Here is a 17,306-nt window from a genome sequence, read left to right as displayed (position 1 = left end):
ATAATGACTTCTGATTATCTCTCTAAATGATGAAATGAAATGAATACAGCCACTCAACAGAGAGACAGACAAATAGCTTGTGTGACCTTTGGGAAGAAAGCAAAACTATTAAAAGCAGAATTTTTTTTTTTTAAAGTGTTTTCTCTTTACTTCCATATCATGTTTGTTAATGGTTATAGTGACAGGCGTTGCATTTCAGAATTTGCTCAAATCCTCATGGAAGCAGCAACTGAAACAGAAGAAAAACTGGCTGTATCGGGTTAATCTAGGATTTCCAGACTGGGTTTAGATCAACAAAGAAGTCCAAGGTTTTCCAGTGAATGGGGATCTTGGTTTTATTCATATAAAGCTCTTCTATCACCCACTCCAGCATGATGCTTCTGAAATGCAGAAACCTGTCACTTCTGAGATAAACCCACTAATCCACCTATGTCCTTGGCATTCTCTGTGTTCGGTGGGCAGATCTTTGTGGTGTGGATATTTCCTATGACTTATTCTCAGTGCTACCTTTGTGTCATAAGCTGATAGCTTTAGCTGGTGCTTTTCATCTCTTCTAGATTCGACGAAGACATCCAGACGGCTCTGTATGGTGTTTAGAGAGCAGCCCGCTGTTGAAGCTCTTCTGCAGGTAATCCCCAGGAATGACAGCACATGTGTCATAAAACTAAAGAGTCACTACTGTGTTCACCCAATCAAAGTATTTGAATTCTTGTTTCTAAGTGAATATGCAAATCGGCAGTACCTTCATTTGTTATTTTACTTGTTCTTAGTCAGAATTGTGACCTTTCTTGCTACTCACATACATGAAAAAAAATGCATGTATTTATCAAAATACAAACAGCTGCTTCTCTCTCCTCCCAGGCTAAGTTAGTTACTCGGGTCCCTCATTACACTCTCAACTTACCACTTACCATAATTCTCCTTACTCATCAGTTTCATCTCTAGTCCAGGAGCTTGCTGATAAGACAGTGTCTTGTTCTCATATTCATTTTTTTAACCCCCCATTGTCTGATGTACAGCTGCTTAAGGAAAGTTACTTAAATGACTGAATAAACAAATGATAACGGAAAACATTTTAAAAAATTATGCCAATATCCATGAACAGACATAGATATAAAATCTACCATCTATGACTCTGTTGAGTTTCAATTTTGTGTGTTCACAATTTTTACTAGTGTGACCTTTTTCCTTGATTTTCAATCTAAGCCATCATCATAACTTGGCTATGCTGTCACATGAGCCCATGTCGAGGTCCCCTTTTGCTTCGTTGCGTCTATTGCCCTGGATCAGGAAGGGCCATCGTGGAGGGAGCCCTGATGTGTTCTAATGAGGCTCTGTTTCAGAGCTGGTAGCTTTCACCCTGAGAGTTCTTCCTGTCACCCAGCGTGTTTCAGCCTAAGTGTTAGCCAGTTGGTGAATGAGATTTTGGAAAACTTCCAAGCCATAGTTAATTATGTGCTTTCTCGAAACTTGACTGTCCTTGCCATCTTCATGGATGCCTTCTCTCTATTTAGTAAGCAGTTTATTTTGCTTTTTTTGGACATCTAACCTTATTTACAGTTTTCTTTTATAAAATAGAAACATGCCACAGTACCGAGGCAAATTACACATTGCATTAGATTTGTGCAAGCTCCAAAAAGGCAGTGAGATAACATATGTAACAGCACTCTGAAACTCTGAAAACTCCTACAACTAATGTATTATTTTTTGTTAGTATTTTCTTTTTAATAAATGCTTGAGAATATCTATCTTTTAAACCTGTAACATTAGACATTTCTGTGTTTTTGTGAGGATTTAATGAGATTTTCTATTTTTTTTTAACACAAAGTAGGTTGCTTGTACGTATGTATGCTTTCTACAGATTTATAGCTGTGTGTGTGTGTGTTTTCTTGGTGTTTCAGTTCTTTCCTTTCATTCTGGTTTTGCTTGTTCATGCCTACAGAGGATAAACTTTATGATAAAGCTGATACTTCAACTTAAAAAATGACAAGTCTGTGGGATTTTAGGGGGGCAAGGATAGATGGGCAGGAAAAAGAACAAGCCGAGGAAAAATTAAATAGTTCCCAAAGAGCATTTTACTTTCTGAAATATAATCCCAAAGGAAACTGCTATAATGTAAAAGAGTTAGGATAAGAACTCTTGATGTTAGATACATATAAGCTATGGTCAGAGGAGGTAAGAAATTGCTGAGTTGCCGATAATATCAGCTGCTGTGTTGGAAAAAATTTCAGGAGTGAATTCTGAAATGGAGTCCTCTGTTGGACATATACTTTAGCAGCCTCAATATTATTGATCTATTGAAGACAAAGAGGAAAACGCTCTGATCGGTATGCTAAGAAGAGTGTGCTTCCTGGGGAAGGCAGTCTCATGCTCCTAACTTTTCATTGCAATTGTGAAGCCCACCTAGGAAGACAGGTTTGAATTATTAAATAAACTGAGTTTTCTAGCCTCGAAGCAAAATTTTTAATATTCTGCAAATTTTACAACACCTTGTTTGTTAATACACATTTTCCCCTCCTGTTTAGGGACAGAAAGAAAAATAATTCATGTAGGAGTGAGAAAAGGTACCCACGATACTAAAATTCAGTTGAATATATTAAGGTATAATTTGGGTTTTAGACAAGTCTTAAGAATTGGTTGCAGAATTTGAATGGCTGGCCTGCTATTTTATATTATGTCAATCCCAAAATAATCCACAGAGAAAATTAATGTTGTTCTTAATATTTTAAATCTTTTTGGCTAGATATGCTAGTATAATGATAATTAAGTTTTCAACTCATACATGGAGCCTTTTCACTTAAAACATCCTGTTTTCTTGTTATGACATGAATTTAATCTATTTTAAATCCAGGAATAAAGTACAAAATATAGCATAGAGGAATAAGTGTTTTACTTTCTTGGAAGATACTCCAGCTATTAATAGTAGCTAAAGGTGAGGGTTGTGGAATAACACAGGTCTGAGATAAATCCTGACTTTTCTAACCATATAATCTTGGCAAGCTATTTAACATCTTCACATTATGGTCTCCCAACCTTTAAAATTGGAATAAAAATTGAATCCATCTGATGAGTTCCTTATAAAAATTGAACCAGAAAACATGTGGAAAACATGTGGCAGTGTCTCAAATACTCTAAATATGTTGGACATTTACATTGTTCCAGGAACTCTATATAGGACAGAGTAAAAAAGATAAAAATTTGTTTGACTCAAATACTATGAAGCCTTGCTCAGTCAGTAAGATAGGTCTAAAATAGAAACTTCTTTCTTTTTATGATGATAAGTCTGTAAACATATTTTGATCCCACTTTTCTTTGGGTTGGAAGTCAGGCCTGGCATCACATAAGTTCCAGGAGAGATAGAGGTGTGACGAGGTCTCCTTTCTGCTTTCACTGGAGTGCTCATTAGTGCCTGCTAATGAGAAAAGCTTAGGTCAGAAGCCAAAGAGAATATACCCTCAGTGTGGGAAATGGGAGAGGTCAAAAGGCCAAGGTGGGAAACCAGGGACCCAGGTCAAATCATGATGGTGGAAAACCCAGTGTCAAGAATTAGGTGGCCACAAGCAGAAGGTGCACCTTCACAGAGAAGAGAAATGAGCACAAATTGTCACAGCTGGAATGAATTAAAACAGTGTGTTCCTTGACACCAATCAGAATATCATTAGAAGGGTTTCCTCTGGAGTTCAGGCAAAAAATTAATCTGAGGCATAAAAATGTTTTGATGCTAGATAATAGAAAAATATTGTTTTCAAAGCAGTATGCCCATATTACATGAAAATATTTGCCAAATGGAATGCGAACTAGAGGTAGGATCATGTTACAAATTGTAGCTGAAATTAAAAGATCCTGGTTTAAGATAGATAGGTATTCTTTGGTGTACTCATGAATGCTTATAGGACTTACACAAACAAATCCCTCAGTTCATGTCTGGGTTTAATTCACTCACTCATTCTTCACTCATTTGTTCATTCATTATTTTATTCTGTTAGATAACATGGTCATGCTATGACCTTTTCCTGTCAACTGTTTTTATTTTCACCTTCGTAGGTTGACATATTTGTTGTGCTTTATTTCTGTTTTTCCTTGTAGCCAAGACACAGAAATAGGTTCCCTATTCACAAACCATGTGATCACTGGTGTTGGGTATATCTTTGTACTATCATGCTTGCCCTTTGAAATTCAGTTCTTCTCCACCCAACAATCAGAAAGATATCTGTAAAACATGCACCCTGAGGTGCTGCCTGCTCTGCAGCCTGACACCTGCCATTCACTTTCCCATGGTCTCAGAAGAAAATCTAGACTATCTTCCTTGCCCTAGATATACCTGCATGATTCTACTCATGCCTGATTCTGGATCCCCAGAGCCTACCCCTCTTCTGCTTGCTAACCACTCTCCACATAGCCTGAATGAGTCTCTCTCTCTGTCTCTTCCTGGAATATTCCAGCTCTTCCTCAACCTGACGTGTCTGTGTCTGTCTGCTCTTCACCTGTGCTTCCCAAAGTGGACTTGTTTTCATCCTTCATTCATATCTCAGCTCAGATATCTCATAATTAGGGAAGACTTTTTTGAGTAGCGTATGTTATTCTGTCATCACCCCATTTATTGCCTTTATAATAGCATCTATCACAACATATTATTTTTGTTTATTGATTTAATTACTTTATTATGGTCTCTTTTGATACCCTTAGCAAGTAAACTCCATGAGATTAAAGATTTTTTCTGTTTGCATTGTGACTATCTGTATGAATCAGAAGAGAAAATGGTTGGGAGTTGGTAGGTGATCAATAATATTTTTTAACAAATGAGTGAATAAATCAACAGTCTCGTTGTCTCATTACTGTCCTTGCTCATGATCTTCCTTCATGCTTTGCGTTATTCCATGTTTATTCAGGACCTGTCACATGAAAGGAAGTTGGATACTGGGGACATACAGATTAATAATCACTTGGATTCCTACCCTTTATGATGGGGTTAACACATGGGTAGCTGCTTGCCTTGGTGAATCTCTGGAATACTAAGCAAAGATTCTGGGGCTGTGTCTCAACTCATGAAAGGATGCCAGCAGCATAAAGAGGGAAGAGAAAATACTCATGTCAGATGTACCACACCTGCTTAACAATGAAACAAACACATTTGCAAAATTTTTCTTGTAGAAAAAAGTGGCTTTTTGTTAGTTCCTCTTGTGTGCCATGCGACCTTTAGCCATAGAACTTTGTTGCACACGTGAAACTGACTGTTCCCTCACCCCCTCGTGCCATTTTCCCCTGGCACTCCTCCACAGGGTCCCTTCACCTAGTGGTCATCCTTCCTGTCCTAAAGAGCTCTTCTTCAGGGATTCATCCTCTGACCACCTCTCCACCCTCCTAAGACTAGCTAATTCTGTCCTACACTTTTCATGGCCCTCTGGACTTCCTCTTTAAAGCACTTAGTGATTGCACATGTATCTGTGTCATAAATTGATGAATGCCTGTCTCTCTAGGTGGACTGTAAACTCCATGAGGGCAAGTCTGTTTTTATTTTGCTCACTATGTTTAATACCAGCGATACGGGATCACACCATGTGTTTCCCTTGAAGACTCCTTATTAACAGAATATTATACTCATCCTGAAGCACCAAATCTAACATTAACATTGCCCTTAATGATTTTGATACATTCTTTCTGCTGTGGTTTTGTGCTTATAGCTAGATATCTTAATTTCATCAAGTAAACAATTTTTTAAATCTGTAATAATAAATGGTTATGAAACAGTGAGAAAAGCACAATGATAAATAGATATTTGTACCACACAGCAGCAGGTGAAATTGGTTTAGGCCCAGAAAGTTCCTACCTGTTGCTAAAAAGTGTTGGAAGTATCATTTAACTACTTTTGCTTATATTATTCACTATTAGTTCAATTTCTTTCACGTCTTATATTATGGATATTAGCAATTAAAATTTTCCTTTCCAGAGAGAAAACACTGTATAAACAGATTTTTCCCCCTCATGCCAACTTATGTCTTCTCTCCCTCAAAATTTTAAGCATAAAAATTGCTCTTGTATCAATTGAGTGATTTGGTTCACTTATCGGCTGGTTTTTCCCAGCTTTTTTTTGATCCTAAAGTAGAACCCGAAAGCCCCTTCCCACTTTTTTTTAATGTGAATACGTGAATATGAACAAGCTACTTACACTTTCAGAGCGAGCTACTTACATTTATAACCTTGAGGTTGCCTTTGATCCTAAATCAGCTTTTAATTACCATTGTAGTTATATTGGGTGAAAAAAAAATGATTCTGTTATTTCCAGAACACAGCAAGGATATGACCAATACTATCTCATGAGTACAGTTATTTTAAGGCTTTTATTACTAATTATAGTTGGTTTATTATAATTCATTGTTCACTGGCCTTTCTAGCTATTTACTTAAGGTTCTACTCAGCATTACAGCTGCAGAAGCAGCTGCTATTCCTCTGAGATTGTACGATTTCATGAAAGTAACAGGGCTCCTATTTGGAAGAGGGTGTAATTGGACTCAAGGGAGATGCTTCACTTGGTGTCGCCTGGAATGGGCTTAACCGACTCCAAGGAGAGGTTAAGCATGTAAAGAGGATGGTAGATGAACCCTTTAACCATTGTAAACAGACATGGAAGCAATGAAATAGTTCATTTATCCATCTATTATTCATTTGGCTAGCTATCCGTATCCAGTTTTCCCTGTGTATCAGATTCTCATGTATAAATAAATTTTCCTGATTGCTCAATTTCTAGTCAGCCCTCATTTCTTCTTTCGCAAGTGAGAAATAGAAGGTCTTTTAGGTTCCTATGCAATTTATTCTGCAGACGTTATTGAGCACCTACTAAGGGCCTGGAACAAATTTTGCAACTCATGTAAACATTTTTTAGCAAGCAGACACAAAAATGGAGCATTCAGTCTTTTTCTATAAACTCGGGTAATTTGTGCTCTCTGGCTATTAGGTACTTTGACAACCGGCCACATGAAAGTTTTCAACAATGTTCTGATAGCATGATCGACTAATTTTCTAATTGAGTCAGATAACAGAATCCTTCAGACTGTGGGGCGAGGTGGGCAAGAGAGAGCGTAGAATGCCATGGACTAAATGTATTTCTCTAAATGTGTTAGGTTGCAAGAGTGGACAGATTCGTTATGGTTCACCCTGTTTGTACAAGGACAGGCTTTTTAGCCACCCCCATATTTTAAACTCCACACTTCACTCTTCACATACACCTAATTCTAGTTAGTAAGTCCTCTAGTAAAGATTTAGACAGAGATATTTAAAATGCATGTCTTAGCTATCTGTAGATACCTGACTGAAATCTTCAAGTGCTAGCTATCCTTCATTGGACTATGCATTTCTGATTAGACTAGATAAAATGTGGACTAACTTTTCCAAGAGAATGAATTCAATGCACAGGTCATTATATCCCACGGTCTATACCGATGTATTTTAAAGTAAATTATAGGTAGTAAATTATAGTAAAGGGAAGCTGGCATCTCACTCCCTGCCTGGATACTTGCTGAGTTACAGAATCAGCAGTCTTGCCACAGGGTTTCAATGGGGAGCAGAGCCAAGTGAGAGGCAGAGATCCTGGGAGAGCATCCCACGCATGGAAACCACATACCAGCCGAGGCTACAGCAGCAGTCACACTATACCAAGCCAGAACGTGACAGAAACTATATCTTCCCCAGAATCAGTGGAATTTTTTCATTAAGTAAGCCCTCATATCTCTCTCATCTCTTCCTCTAGACTTTAACTATAGAAAGCTAGAACTAGAACAAGGTAGGAGGAGAGCCAAAATAAAAACAGTCAGCGACAGGTACAACCTGCCTTCTTCATTCCACCTGCCTCCAATTTAGGACCCTAAGTTGGAGGTTTACTTAGTGACAGACTGAGGATCAATGCTCAGTTGGGTGGTTCAAAAGAGTAAAATTGTCTGGAATAAATTTGCTTGCTTGTAAGGTTTTATTTGTTTTATCGTGATGAAACATATATAAAATTTACCATTTAACCATTTTTATGTGTACAATTAGATGGCGTAAGTATAGTCACTCATCATTGTGCAACTATCACCACAGTCTATCTCCAGACCTTTTTTATCTTCCCAAACTGAAACTTAATACCCAATAAACACTAACTTCCCTTTACCCCAGTGTCTGTCGACCACCCTTGTGCTCTCTGTCTCTGTGAATGTGACTACCCTAAGTACTTCACATAGTTGGAATCATACAGTATTTGTTCTTTCATGGCTGATTTATTTTACTTAGCATAATGTCTTCAAGGTTCACTTATGTTGTAATATGTGTCAGGATTTCATTCCTTTTTGAGGTGAAATAATGTTCCATTGCATGTATATTTCACATTTGTTTATCCACTTGATAAATACTTGGATTGTTGATATGTTTTGGTTATCATGAATAATACTGTTAGAAACATGAGTGTACCAAAATCAGTTTGAGTCCCTGGTTTCAATTCTTTTGGTAGCATACCTAAAAGCGGAATTGCTGGAATATATAGTAATTCCAGGTTTATTATTATTTTCTTTTTTTGAAGAGCCACCATTCCGCTTTCAAGTAGGGCTACACCATTTTACATACCTGCCAGAAATACACAAGGATTCCATTTTCTCCACATCCTCATCAACACCTGTTGTTTTCTATTGTTGTTTTGTTTGTGTTTATAATGAGTGTTCCAGTGGGTATAAAGTGGTATCTCATTGTGGTTTTGATTTGCATTTTTCTAATGATTAAGGAAATTACGTTGAGCATCTTTTCATGTGTTTATTGGCCATTTATATTTTGGTTTTTGTTTTTTTTAAATATGTCCATTCAAGTCTTTTGTCCATGTTTTTTTATTATTATACTTTAAGTTTTAGGGTACATGTGCACAATGTGCAGGTTTGTTACATATGTATCCATGTGCCATGTTGGTGTGCTGCACCCATTAACTCGTCATTTAGCATTAGGTATATCTCCTAAAGTTGTCCATTTTTAAGTTGGATTTTGTTGGTGTTTTTGGGTTGTAAAAGTTCTTAATATATTCTAGATATCACTAGATATACCCTTGCTTATAGGAAGAGGAGAGATGGGGAATGTAGTGATAGTCACCTATCAGATACATGACTTGCAAATATTTTCTCCCATTCTGTAAATCGTCTTTTTACTCTGTTGATAGTGTCCTTTGATGCACAAAAGCCTTTAGTTTTGATGATGTCCAATTTATTTCTTTTGTCTTTTGTTGTCTGTTCTTTTGATGTCATATTGAAGGAGTCATTGCAAAGTCCAGCATCATAAATATCTTTCCCCATATGTTTTCTTCTAAGAATTCTATAGTTTTAGCTGTTAATGTTTAGCTCTGTGATCTACTTTGAGTTAATGTGTGCCTATGGTATAAGGTAAGAGTTTAATTTCATTCATTTGTATGTGGATATCCAGTTTCCCCACACTGTTTGTTGAAAAGACTTTCCTTTTCCCATTAAGTGGTCTTGGTGCCCTTATTGAAAAATTATTTGTTGGTATATATGAGAGTTTATTTCTGGGCTCTGTATTTTATTCTATTAGTCTATATGACTGTCTTTATGCCAGCACCACACTATTTTGTTGTTTGTTTTTTAGTATATGACTGAAGTAAACAGCTATGCAATTTGCCCAACGTGTATGTTATGTAATGGGAAAACGAGAAGAAAATATTGGGTGGTAAGAATAAAGCCAGTGATTTGAAAAAGTAAAAGTTATATTTAAAAATAAAAAATAATTTTAATTTATCAACAAGTTAGAACTCTTTGTATTGGTTAGCTTTTTAACGCTGAAACTGCAAAGCGAACATAAACCATGGTGGCAAACATTAAACACTTAGTTGGCACACAACTCTGCTGGTTGACTTGGCACAGGCTATTCTAGGCTAGGCTGGGCTGATTTGGCTGTGGTGGCTCTGTTCTGTATGTCTCTCATCCTTCTCCTGAGACCAGAGGGCCAGGCGTTGTAGGGGCCAAGGGAAAACTTCCCCTTTACCCTCTCAAACTTCACTAAAAATTCAACTACAAAAGGCAGATTCACCATGGATAAAACAAGCAAACATTATTTTAATGTTCATAGTGTGGGAGAATCACAGGGGAATGATTGCCCAATAAACTAGTGAGGTACAGAAATTTATATACCCTTGCTTATAGGGAAGAGGAGAGATGGGGAATGTAGACAATGTTTTTGAGGGGCAGCAAATGGTTATTAGGAAAAAAGAATGGACCTGGAAGACAGAAATTAACTTGTAATTGATTCTCTTTGGAATTTGTATGAGCTCCAGAAACAGGCATCATCTTGGGAAAAAGTCCATCCAGGTGTAATTGCATTGCTCAGTCTTCTTTCCTTGGTAGATAATGAGATTTCAGGGAGGGGATGGAAAGCAGTTGTGTTCCTCTTTGGGGGTCTAATTTCTGAGTATATAAGGGAACTTCAGAGAATAGCCTTATCCTGTGCTTTGGGAGAGAGACAAAGGGTTGAAAGACAGGGGTGGAGGGCAAAGTCAAAGACACCTTGAGGCTGTTGCTTTACTTTAGTCATATTTTGGGGTGAAATATTCTGGTTTCCTTCAGCATGATCTTCTTATGAGATGTCAAAACCATAAGAGGGCAAATAGAAACGAAGGATCCTTTTAAGGTCTCAGTTTAGAACTGTCACACTTCAACTTCTGCCTCATTCTATTGGTCACAGCAAATCCCATGGATGAACCCACTGTTAGCAGTTAAAAAAAAGTATTCTGTCTCGTTAACTGGAAAAGTAACAAGTTACCCTGCAAAGGGAGTGAATGTAAGTCACCTAGATCAAGGTCCTTGTAGTTTCAAAGTCAAAACTTAACTCTCTTTTTACTCTGTATTTCATTTATAAGTTTCCTTTATTGGAGAATAGACTATAAAGTCTAATTTAAGGTAAGGAGGGGAAATGGTAGAGTTTAAAACAAAAATTTTTTTCTTTGGCATGTATGTTTGGATTCATTTTCATTAAATGTACAAATGCTGCCATTTCACTGCACACATGCCTGGTTTCCTTACTAATTGAGAACTACTTGAGGCCAGATCCCATGCCGTACGATCATAAAAAGTACACTTGACGCTTTGAAAACATGGCCTTGAACTGCACAGGTCCACTTATATGCTTGTTTTTCTTTTTATTTTCTTTTTCTTTCTTTTTTTTTTTTTTTTTTTTTTTTGAGATGGAGTCTCGCTCTGTTGCCAGGCTGGCCAGGCTGGAGTGCAGTGGTGCAATCTCGGCTCATTGCAACCTCCAACTCCCTGATTCAAGCGATTCTTCTGCCTCAGCCTCCCAAGTAGCTGGGATTATAGGCATGTACCATAACGCCCAGCTAATTTTTGTATTTTGTTTTTAGTAGAGACAGGGTTTCGCCATGTTGGCCAGGATGGTCTTGGTCTCCTGACCTCGTGATCTGCCTGCCTCGGCCCCCCAAAGTGCTGAGATTATAGCAGTGAGCCACCACACCTGGGCTTGTTTTTCTTTTTCAATAACAGTTACATCAATGTGCCTGCATCTCCCGCCTCCCCTTCCTTCTCCACCCTTTTCACCTCTGCCACCCCTGAGACAGTCAGACCAATCCTCATCTTCTCCTCCTCAGCCAACTCAACATAAAGTCTACAAGGAGGAAGACCTTCATGATGACCCACTTCCACTTAACGAATAGTAAATACATATTCTCTTTCTTATGATATTCTTAATAACATTTTCTTTTCTCTAGCCTACTTTTTAAAATAAGAATACTGCACATAATTCACATAACATCCAAGATATGTGTTAATTGACTGTTTATTTTATCAGTAAGGCTTCTGTCAATGGTAAGCTTTCTGGGAGTCAAAAGTTGTACATGGATTTTCAACTGCACAGAAGCCAGCACCCCTTACCCCTGCACTGTTCAGGGGTTAACTGTATGACTACTAATAAGCAACATTTATAAGGCATTTACCTTGTGCCAGGCCTTGTGCTAAATGCAGTACAACTTATTTTAAATCTCCAATCAACAGCCTGAAGCAAATAATAGAATCCTCATTTCACACATGAGAAACAAAGGCACAAGGAAACTTAATTACTGGACAAGTTCACACAGCTTCCTTACCTGGGAGACAGTTCTGAGTCGTAGATCCATAAGTGCATAGTTAGGGGAGGGCTTCCGTGATGCAGGGGCATGGGACACTATTGTTGTCAACTGTCCCAAAATAAATGTTCCAAAGGTTAAAAAAAAAATACATTTCTCAGAAATAGTAGAGAACAAAAAAGTACATCAAATCAATTGTAAACAAAGCAAAAAAAAATCAATTCTATTTGATCCTCAACTTTATAAAAAATTTACAAATTATCCAATGGTATAAAAGTAATAAAAACTACAGACTCCACGGAGGGACCTACCACTATGGTGAGCATTACTAAGAGACCCACCTCCCAGCTTTTTCTTTTAGTTATATTTTATTCTGTTTTTTTTTTTTTTTTTTTTTTTTTGTATTCTACCTAAGCTTTGGGTGCTTAGTAAATTTTGATTGAAGGAATAAATGTGATACATAATTTAAATGATTAAGACATGCTCTTATATTAAGGTATACAGAACATCTCTTATGATCTAAAGTCCTCACATTTTTCTTTCATTAAAACAAAGTTTCAATAGCTTCACACTGAGTTATAATCAAATCTTTGGATACAGGTGCATCTTGTTTTGCCTGGGTTCATGACTTAAAGACTTTTAAAAAATGGTTGTGGGAGTTGAGACCCAAAACCCCATACAAAGAATTAACAAAACCAAAAATTGGTTCTTTAAAAGTATACACAAAATGGAAAGACTGCTAGCTAGATTAACAAAGAATAAAAAGAGAGAAGGTCCAAATAAGCACAATCAGAAATGACAAATATGATAACTGATCCCTCAGAAATACAAAAGATCCTCAGAGAATGTTGTGAACACCTCTGTGCACACAAACTAGAAAATCTAGAAGAAATGGATAAGTTCCTGGAAACACACAACCTCCCAAGATTGAATCAGGAAGAAGTTGCAACACTGAACAGACCAATATCGAGTTCCGAAGTTGAATCATTAATAAGCCTATCAACCAATAAAGCCCTGGATCAGAGAGATTCGAAGCTAAATTCTACTAGACATGCAAAAAAAGAGCTGGTACCAATTCTACTGAAACTATTCCAAAAAATCAAGAAGGAAGAATTCCTTTTTAACTCATTCTATGAAGCCAGCCCCACCCTGATAACAACCTGGCAAGGACGCAACGAAAAAAGAAAACTACAGGCCAATATCCCCAATGAACATAGATGCAAAATTCCTCAACAAAATATTAGCCAACCAAATCCAGTAGCACATCATAAAGTTAATTCATTACAATCAAATAGGCTTCATTTTTGAGATGCAAGGTCATTTCAACATACACAAAACAATAAATGTAATTCATCACATACACAGAATTAAAAACAAAACCATATGATCATCTCAATAGACACAGAAAAAGCCTTTGATAAAAATCCAGCATCTCTTCATACCTCAAAGTCATAAGAGCCATCTATAACATACCCCCAGCCAACATCATACTGAATGGGCAAAAGCCAGAAGCATTCCCCTTGAAAACTGGAACAAGACAAAGATTCCCACTCTCACTACTCCTACTCAACATAGTACTGGAAGTCCTAGCCAGAGCAGTCAGTCAAGAAAAAGAAATAAGAGGTATCCAAGCAGGCAAAGAAGAACTCAAACTCTCTCTTTGCTGATGATGTAATTCTATACCTAGAAAACCCTGAAGACTCTGCCAAGAAAGCTTCTGGAACCAATAAACGACTTCAATAACATCTCAGTATACAAAGTCAATGTGCAGAAACCAGTAGCATTTCTACATACCAGTAAGATTCAAGCTGAGAGCCACATTAAGAATGCAATCCCACTTACAATAGCCACATGCAAAAAATGAAATACCTAGCAATATATCTTATTGGGGAAGTGAAATATCGGCACAAGGAGAACTACAAAGCACTGCTGAAAAAACTCATAGATGACAAGAGAAAAATGAAAAAACATTCCATACTTATGAATTGGAACAATCAATATCACTAAAGTGACCATACTACCCAAAGTAATCCACAAATTCACAGCTATTCTTATCAGACTACCAATGTCATTTTTCACAGAACTAGAAAAAAGTATTCCAAAATTCATATGAAACCAAAAGAGTCAGAGTAGCCAAAGCAATCGTAATAGACCAAAGCCAGAGACATCACGTTACCCGAATACACTATAAAGCCACAGTAACCAAAACAGCGTGGTACTGGTACACAAACAGACACATAGACAAATGGAGAAAACAGAGAACACAGAAACAAAGCTGCATGCCTAAAACCATCTGATATTTGACAAAGTTGAGAAAAATAAGCAATGGAAAAAGGACTGTTTATTCAATCAATAATGCTAGGATAGCTGGGTAGCTATATGTAGAGAAATAAAACTGGATCCCTTCCTTTCACCATATACAAAAATTAACTAAAGGTGAATTAAAGATTTCCATGTAAGACCTTAAACTATAAGAATTCTAGAAGAAAACCTAGGAAAACACCATTCTGGTCACTGGCTTTGAAAAATAATTTATGACTAAGTCCTCAAAAGCAATTGCAACAAAAAAATTGACAAGTGAGACCCAATTAAAATAAAAGAGGCTTTGCATAGCAAAAGAAACTATCAATAGAGTCAACAGACAACCTACAGAATGGGAGAAAATAATGACATACTATGCATTCAACAAAGATAATGTCCAGAATCTATAAGAAACTTGAATAATTCAACAAATAAAAAATAACCCTATTAAAAAGTGGGCAAAAGACACGAACAGACACTTCTCAAAAGAAGATATACAAGCAGCCAACAAAAATGAAAAAATGCTCATCTTCACTAATTATCAAATCTAATCAAAACCATAGTGAGATCAACTCACACCAATGAGACTGGCTTTTATTTAAAAATCAAAAAACAACAGATGATGGTGAGTCTGTGGAGAAAAGGGAATGCTTATACACTGTTGGTAGGAATGTAAACTAGTTCAGCCCCTGTGGAAAGCAGTTTGGAGATTTCTCAAAGGACTTGAAAAAGAACTGTCATTTGACCCAGCAATCCCGTTACTGAGTATATATCTGAAAGAAAAGAAATCATTCTACCAAAAAGACACATGCACTCATATGTTCATCGCAGCACTGTTCACAATAGCAAAGACATGTAATCAACCTAGGTGCCCATCAATGGTGGATTGGATAAGGAAAATGTGATACATATTTACTATGGAATATTATACAGTCATAAAAAAGATTAAAATCATGTCCTTTGCAGCATGAAAGCAGCTGGAAGCTATTATCCTATGTGAATTAATGCAGAAACAGAAAATCAAGTACCACATGTTTTTACTTATAAGTGAAAGCTAAACATTGGGCACTCAGGGACACAAAGATAGCAACAATAAACTCTGGAGACAACTAGAGAGGGAAAGGTTGAAAACTAATTGTTGAGTACTATGCTCGCTATAAGTGTGATGGGATCATCCACATCCCAAACCTCAGCATCATGCAATATACCCATGTAACAAACTTGCACATGTACCTTCTGAATCTAAAATAAAAATTGAAGATATAAAAAAGAATGGCTCTATTTTACATGGGTACATGTATTTGTATTCAAAATAAGATATAAGAATTGTAAATTTATTATGAAAATAATATGATGACAAAGAATTAGGTGGTCTGGATGATTAATTTCATATGGCCAGACACAGTACAAATTTAAATGATATTAATGCTTTATTCATAGTCAATATTTGCATTTTTAATAGTGAAAATCTGTTAAAAATCCAATGAATCATGACCTTTAAACGATGAGCAGTGGAGGAGTATTTTTAAAGGGACTTTCAGGACTAGCTACACATCTCTTGATCGAGGTCAAAATTCTTCACACTGGCATATTTGAGATCTAATTCAGCCACTCAGCTTTCTAACATGTTTGAATGTTAGCAATCGTTATACTCAGAGCCAATGGGCATCTAGAACTGTTCTTTATTTAGAATTGCCTTTAGTTTCAGAAGAGAAACAGGAGCCTCCCTTAAGCTTTTAACAGGGATATTTTTATGATGTGAATTATTTACACAGTGATTCTTTCTGAATTGGTATTCTTCCATCTCTAGAAAAATAGTGCCTTTAAAAATTAAATCAGAGAAATAGAAATAATTCTAAACATTATTAACTCCTGAAAAAAAACCTATTAAAACCATCAAAGGCTATTAGTTTTGGAAGTGATCATGATTACAAAATTCTTCATGAGACTGTGTTTTTCTTTTGCAAAGGAGAAGAGTACCACCAGCAAATCGGTCCCCTGAGCTGGATGCAAAACAACTGGTTAATATTTTCCACATATTGAAAATTAATCACTAAATTTATTCCAGAAGAGACATTAATTTTTTTAAAGAACTTTTCTCTGGATAGATAGAACAAATCACCCCGCCCCCAACCACATGCACACGCATGTGCACACACACACTCACACACACACACCAAAGGTTCTTTATTCTTCCTTACGGAATAAAATGTAAAGCCTTTGAAAACTGACAGTAGCACTGTTTTAAAGGCACAATGTGGTGATCCTAACCTTCCCGATCCTAGAAAAGCAAACAACAAAGCTTAACAGAATTGTATCTAAAACAAGGATAAATAGACTTTAGAAGGAACCTAAGAAACAGACTCCTATAAGTAAATTGCGTGAACTGTGTGATATTTATTTTGACCTTGTTTCTGTGGTTATTCTTCATTTCCCAGCATTTTCTGTGTCATAAATAGTATAGAACAGGAGAAGAGTGTTGCTGTTTCAACAATAATGGAACCATACAGGCTGGCCTCAGGAGCAGCATGTTTTATAAAGTTGACTTTAAGTGTTTGATTTAAAACAATCTTTTTGAAAAAAAAATATGCAACCAAGCTTGGACTCCTCCCATCCAGGTATTTATTGTAGTTTCATTCGATTCAGGTACCTAAAGTTTTCTACTTTAGTCAGTCCTACCTTAGACAATAACCCAAACACCGGAACTAATTCTCCACCTCTTCCTATGTCTACCCCTGCAGAACTTAAGTGACTTGTAACTGACCTTTATTCTCCCTGTGCTGGTAGTGCCATTTTATCATAATTCACTTCTGTTTCAGGGATATAATTTTGTGCCATACTCCTGCTGTGAAAACAAAACATCTTCAGTAATTTGTATTGCCTCAAAGCCCACACTCCTTAGCAAGATCTTCAG

The 17,306-nt window shown here is 36.8% G+C and overlaps 1 protein-coding gene across 1 annotated transcript in view; it reads left to right on the top strand.

The window, feature by feature from the left end:
* Positions 1-575: 575 nt before the first annotated feature.
* Positions 576-17,306, top strand: part of TENM2 (teneurin transmembrane protein 2) — a 1,678,453-nt gene continuing 1,661,722 nt past the window's right edge. The window contains exon 1 of the mRNA XM_055285322.2: positions 576-628. The gene's annotated coding sequence lies outside the window, so the exon portion shown is untranslated. The remainder of the gene's footprint in view (positions 629-17,306) is intronic.

Source organism: Symphalangus syndactylus, chromosome 7 (genome assembly GCF_028878055.3).
Source record: "Symphalangus syndactylus isolate Jambi chromosome 7, NHGRI_mSymSyn1-v2.1_pri, whole genome shotgun sequence".
Taxonomy (NCBI): domain Eukaryota; kingdom Metazoa; phylum Chordata; class Mammalia; order Primates; family Hylobatidae; genus Symphalangus; species Symphalangus syndactylus.
Note: the sequence above shows the minus strand (reverse complement) of the source record. Positions and strands in the feature narration are given on the sequence as shown.